We start from the raw sequence: 5300 nt of genomic DNA, 5'->3' as shown, positions 1-5300 counted from the left end.
ACTCCAACAGGAAATCACAGTATCTGAAAATTCAGCCATGTTAAAGTGACACTATGATTGAATCTATATTGCTTTTTGTTTCAATGATGCTGATAAACCTGTTTTTCAGGTTCAGTTTTCTACTTAGGCTGCGTTAGGAGAATGCTTTACTTCTCTTTATCTAAACTTTTCTTCTTGTTCCTGTAGCTCAGTGATGAGTAGTGGCTTAGAGCTTTGTCTATGTTACTGTAGTGGCCTCTCCAGCAAGGCAGTTTCTAAGACTTTGGAGGCAGAGTCACCTAGCTTCATTTAAAAGCAAACAAACAAAAAATTCTTCCAGTTGCAAGTCTCTGTGATCTTCCACGTTCTGACGTGCTGATGCCTGACCAGTTGCAAACATTCATTATCCCTTGTCATTTAAGTAAGGTGAGCATAAAATGGCAGCAAGGTCAAATGTCAGCATGGTGTTGGCAAGTGTCATGGAGCCATCCTGATTGATAAGGTCTGTGTGGGCAGCTGGAAATTAACTCATACTCAGTCCCCACCTAAAATAACAGGAGGTGCCAGAATCCCCTTCCATCCAAGGTTTCCCAGCATGGAATTCACTGCTGGGCCTGCAGAGTTTCCCGTTATCCACTCCCTAGAGCTCTATAAATTTTCTTCTTGTTTTGCTATTTGACCCTCTTGATTTAACAACTACAAAAAAGGCAACAAACTCCAAAGGAAAGTTCAAGGAAGCTTGAATTAACACTTTTCAAATGGAGCTACAAATAGGAAATAGGGTGGCACCATGGTTAAGGACTTTGGAGTTAGCGCCCCAGGTGGCCCTGAGCCCTGGAGCCTTAGCCCTGGCCAAATTATGTAGCCTGGGAGAGCCTGGCTTCCTTCATCTTTAAGATGGAGATAAGACAACCTCACCCCCTTGGATTGCTGTGAAGCTTGAATGAGAAAATACCACGTGAAAACACCAGGCCTGGCTTCCAGGAGGACCTCAGTGGATGTGAGTGACTGTTGCATTGAATCAGAGAGGAATCACTAGTGTTCTTCAGGTCTTTTGTAACTTTCTGGAAGTCCACTTTAATATCCAGTAAAACCAGTGTGACGCAGGGTAAGTAGGCATCAGTGTATTTCAGGGACACAATCACGATTTAGCCGAGCCCCAACCAGATGATAGAGTTGGAAATGCTCTCTGAAAGATCTCGTCACGGTAATTGTGGTGGAGGTGCTCCCTTCGTAGGGATGATATTAAAAACAGACTCATCTTTCTGTCTTAGTGCAAAGTTTCTCACAAAGAAAAACAAAAATAAAACTACTTTCAAGCACTCAAAAATTGCAACAGAGTGAACTCTTTGGTCCTCTACCTTAGGACCGCGGCTCTCGTTGTTTGGTGGGCATCAGGTTCATCATGAAACCCACAGACCCACTACCCTGCTCCAGACCTGCTGAATCAGATTCTCCGGGTGTCAACAGTTTTTAAAGTTCCAGAGGCGATTCACACCGTAGGCTACTAACTCTCTGCTGTGCCAGGATCTCCAAGGAATTTGAGTGAGGTATTGAGATAGGAAACAAGATGTGTGATCATTCTCAAAGGGAAAGGCAAGGCTTTGAGGGATGGACATTGCTTTCAGGGATGAGAAATCCTTTAGCAGAAATGGGCCTAGGCTCAAGAGCTCATGATCCTCCTGTTCCATCTCACCTGTTAGAGCATCATTGGTTCATTTATTGATTGATTCATTCATTCTTGTGCACATTCAACAAGGGCTTGAGTGATTACTTCATTTCAAGGACAGCTGCCCTATCAAGAAGGCACAAGGATGGCCCCATTTGACAGCCTTTGTGTAAAATGCAAATAAATGCATGGCATGGTCCCTTCCTCAGAGGAGCTTCCAACATTAAATCAACAGCATTATGATCTTAGGGTTGTTCCACCTGGAAAACCATGAGGCCTATGTGTGAGGCATGTTAGGAAGTAGGGAGAAGCTGATAGACATTTAAAGGACCAAAATATTTTAAAATAGCAGAAAATACCAGCACAAACTCAAACAGGACAGAGACAAGAAAAAGAGGGTGAGAGAATAAACCTTCTATTTAGCATAGACCTCTAATAAGGAAACTGCTCAAACTAGTAAGTTAACACAATTTTTTTTTTTTTTTTTTTTTTTGACTGAGTCTCTCTCTGTTGCCCAGGCTGGAGTGCAGTGGTGCAATCTCGGCTCACTGCAACCTCTGCCTCCCAGGTTCAAGCAATTCTCCTGCCTCAGCCTCCCGTATAGCTGGGATTACAGGTGCCTGCCACCACGCCCGGCTAATTTTTTGTATTTTTAGTAGAGACGGTTTAGTAGGGGTTTCACCACATTGGCCAGGCTGGTCTCGATCTCCTGACCTCAGGTGATCTGCCAGCCTCAGCCTCCCAAAGTGCTGGGATTACAGGCATGAGCCACCATGCCCAGCCATTTAACACAGAATTTTTACCAAGTGAGCTATAGCAAATTTTCTTGAACTTGTGCTAAGTTTTGTGGTCTGGTTATAAATAAAGAATGTCTAACAATGATCCCAAGAAAAGCTGTGCTAGAGTTTTCGGCCGCTCTAAGAACTCTAGTTGCCCCCTTGCGGGATGGTTACAAAAATATTAAAACAGAAGCACTAATAGACCCCAAATATATTTTCAATGACAGCAAGTTAAAATGAACTTTTGACAAATTGCACAACCCATCTGAGCTACCTCAAAGTGGGTGCCATGAACCGAGGCTGAGAATCACCTATGGGCTGGTGTCTTATTGATAATCCCACAGCCCAGAGTTAAGCAACCGATGCTAGGACAAAACTTTGGGCATGGGAGCTGCAGGACGAGGAAATCAGACTGGAGTTGAGTGAGGGAACTGGGCTTCTGCCTCTGGTACTAACCACTGGGCTACATAGAGAAAGTCACTTAATGTACCTGAGTCCAGGCACAGTGATGTACACCTGTAATCCCAGCACTTTGGGAGGCAGAGGCAGGCAAATAGCTTGAGCCCAGGATTTCGAGACCAGCCTGGGCAACATAGTGGGACTCTGTCTCTATAAAAAATTTAAAAATTAGCTGGGTGTGGTGTTTTGCATCTGTAGTCCCAGCTGCTCGGGAGGCTGAGGCAGGAGGATCAATTGAGCCTGGGAGGTTGAGGCTAAAGTGAGTTGTTATCATGCCACCGCACTCCAGCCTGGGTCATAGAGTCAGGAGTTTGAGATCAGCCTGAGCAACATGGCAAAATCCCATCTCTACTAAAAATACAAAAATAAGCTGGGTGTGGTGGTGTGCTCCTGCAGACCCAGATACTCAGGAGGCTGAGATGGAAGGATCTCTTGAGCCTGGAAGTTTGAGGCTGTAGTGAGCTGTGATCATACCACTGTACTCCAGCCAGGGTGACACAGCAAGACCCTGTCTCAAAACAAAAAAGTACTCGAGTTTCTGTTTTCTCTATCTGGGGAAAAAAATAACTCCAAGACGTGTTGTGAAGACCAAAGAACACAAGAGATATGAAAATAATTCCAAATATAGAGCACCCTCCAAATGTTAATGATTGTTATGTATTTTCATTACTGCCTAAGGAACTTGAAACTATTCAGTGGTCAAGATAGCAGCTTCGAGAGTTGATCTGCTGAATTCTAGTGGGAGGACTTCAGGCCCTCCCTCCAAGGCGTTTGGCTGAAATTTTGAGAGAAACTGAAAACTTTGGCAGTTGGTCACTTTATATTAACTCAGGGAAATAGACGTACATCAGGAGTCTTAAGAGGAAAGGTAGGAACATAAAATCACCAGTTTCAGGAAGCTTCTGGGAACAGCTGTGGGCATGGCCAGGAGAATCTTTTCTCTAGTTTTTCTTTGTTAGCTTGCGACCCTACTTTTGTTTTTGTAAACCTCAATGGTCATGCTTAGCATAGACATTTTTCCCCCCACATCTAGGCTAGAACCTAAATAGAATTGTTCACCTTTCATTCAGACTCCGTCATAATAGGGGAAACCAAAACCAACAGCGGTGCTTCATCTTTGATCTTCAAGAAGATTCCATAAATAAACTGAGAAGAGCTATTCTAATTTCACAAGGATGTCTCCATAGGCATCTGGCAGAGTCTGCAGACTGGCTCACACCGTGTGTATTCCAGCCTCTCTCTGGGGCGCCTTCCTGTGCTGTAGAGGGTGGGAGGAATTTGTTAGAGTCCCATGCAACAGGGCACACACGTGATGGTGAATTTTATGTATCAACTTGGCTGGGCCACAGTGCCCGCATGTTTAGTCAAACACTATTCTGGATTTTTCCATAAGGGTGTTTTGGGATGAAATGAACATTTCAATCAGTGGGCTTTGAGTAAAGCAGACTGTCCTCTGTGAAGTGGGAGGGCCTCATCTCATCAGTTGAGGGCCTGAATAGAACAAAAGACTGACCTCCTCCAAGCAAGAAAGAATTCTGTCAGCAGACGACATTTGAACTGGAGCTCCACCATTAGCTCTCCTGGGTCTCCAGCCCACAGACCCACCCTGCGGATTTTAGACTTGTCAAGCCTCCATTGCTGTGTGAGCAGCTTCCTTGTAATAAATCTCTCTCTCTCTCTCTCTCTCTCTCTCTCTCTCTCTCTCTCTCTCTCTCTCTCCCTCCACACACACACACACACACACACACGCACACACATGCGCGTGTGTTGTTTCTCTGGAGAACTGGCATACAAGGCACCTAATACCTAATTCAGGTCACCTAAAATGGAATTGCCATTTCCCCATCAGGAACAATTGCTTGGGACTCGAATTCTGAACTGACCTGGGGAGGGGAAGTGGGATGAAAGGCAGCACTGAGCGGGTGTGCACGCAGCAGCAACAGTCACATGCAGGGCTGGCCTGCAGGCAGGCGGCTCTCCGGTGACGACAGAATCTCAGCTTCTTGGTGGCCCCTTTCTGCTGTGTGGCTTTGGGAGGCAGCCTGGAGTGTCTTCAATTTCTTCAGCACCCACCCCCCACCCCCAGTGATGCTGGGAGTCATTGAAAGCCGGTAATCAATCCTCCTCTGTGTAACTAGCCGGGGCAGACTCTGCTGTCTGCAAGTGAACCCTGACCAGCACAGCACATCGGTCATTTTAGCTCCTGAAGCTCCTATTGTCATCTGAGCGCAGGAGCCGAGGTGACCCAACAAAGAACCTTCTATGAAGGCCCACACTGTGAGAAATTAAGTGGAGGCTCTGAACGCACAGAAACTGCACAGCAGCGTCTCCTTCTGTGACATGGAGGCTGAATCCCCCAGGCTGGATTTCCTCGGTCACTTCTCACTCTCCACACTCCCCAGTGAGGAATCATC

General features: G+C 45.8%; 1 long non-coding RNA gene across 1 annotated transcript; it reads right to left on the bottom strand.

Annotated features, from left to right (window-relative positions):
• Nucleotides 1-634: 634 nt before the first annotated feature.
• Nucleotides 635-4998, bottom strand: LOC134759168 (uncharacterized). The gene is made up of 3 exons (XR_010135099.1): nucleotides 4770-4998; nucleotides 3946-4144; nucleotides 635-1908 (listed from the first exon to the last, which is right to left on the bottom strand). It is a non-coding gene; the product is annotated as an uncharacterized lncRNA (long non-coding RNA).
• Between the last annotated feature and the right edge of the window lie 302 nt (nucleotides 4999-5300).

Source organism: Gorilla gorilla, chromosome 8 (genome assembly GCF_029281585.2).
Source record: "Gorilla gorilla gorilla isolate KB3781 chromosome 8, NHGRI_mGorGor1-v2.1_pri, whole genome shotgun sequence".
Classification (NCBI taxonomy): domain Eukaryota; kingdom Metazoa; phylum Chordata; class Mammalia; order Primates; family Hominidae; genus Gorilla; species Gorilla gorilla.
Note: the sequence above shows the minus strand (reverse complement) of the source record. Positions and strands in the feature narration are given on the sequence as shown.